Below are 1,080 nucleotides of genomic sequence, written 5' to 3' on the forward strand. Positions count from 1 at the left end.
GAACCTGAGCTGACCTGCGAGACACTCCCTTACCAGATGCTGAGGTTACCTGGTATACGGATGGGAGCAGCTTTGTGCGTGATGGACTAAGGTATGCAGGGGCGGCAGTGGTGCTGGAAACTGCAATAGTTTGGGCTTAGCCGTTACCGGCCGGAACATTGGCTCAAGGAGCTGAACTAATAGCATTGACCAAAGCCCTAACTTTGAGAAAAGACAAAAAGTTAAATATTTTTACAGACAGTCATTATGCTTTTGCCACAGCACATATTCATGGAGCAATTTATCGGGAAAGGGGCCTGTTAACCACAGAAGGAAAGACAATTAAGAACAAAAGTGAGATCCTAGATCTACTAGCTGTCCTATGGCTCCCAAAGAAACTTGCTATCATTCATTGTCCGGGACACCAGAAAACCACCTCCCCAGTTGCCCAAGGCAATAATTTGGCAGACCAAACCACCCGAGAAATTGCACTGTCTACCAACCTGGTATTAACCTCCAACCTACCTGATCCTGGGAGCCCCACCTTACCTACAAACCCCAACTACACTGAGTAAGACTTGAAATGGATTAGACAATTACCCGGAACTCAGTATGTATGTAACTGGTAGAAATCAGCAGATCACAAACCCATCCTCCCTGAAAAACCGGGAGAAGAAATTTTATTCAAAATACATCAGACCACTCATTTAGGAACCAGAAAAATGCAGGAATTGCTAAAACAGGCCAATATAATAATTAAAAATGCTCAATCTAAAATTGAAGCAATTGTTTCTGATTGTAAAGCCTGTGGATTAACTAATGTTACTAAAAACCCTTCAAATCTAGGCTCCAGATCAAGAGGCAACAAACCAGGAACTTGCTGGGAAGTAGACTACACGGAGGTAAAACCAGGAAAATATGGATATAAATATTTGTTAGTCTTTATAGATACCTTTTCAGGGTGGATAGAAGCCTTTCCCACAAAACAAGAAACGGCCCACGTTGTAGCCAAGAAACTACTAGAAGATATCCTACCCAGGTATGGTTTTCCTACTACAAAAGGGTCAGATAATGGACCAGCATTTGTATCTAAGATAATAC

Source organism: Orycteropus afer, unplaced genomic scaffold (genome assembly GCF_000298275.1).
Source record: "Orycteropus afer afer isolate SDZICR_OR568_19922 unplaced genomic scaffold, OryAfe1.0 scaffold00184, whole genome shotgun sequence".
Lineage (NCBI taxonomy): Eukaryota > Metazoa > Chordata > Mammalia > Tubulidentata > Orycteropodidae > Orycteropus > Orycteropus afer.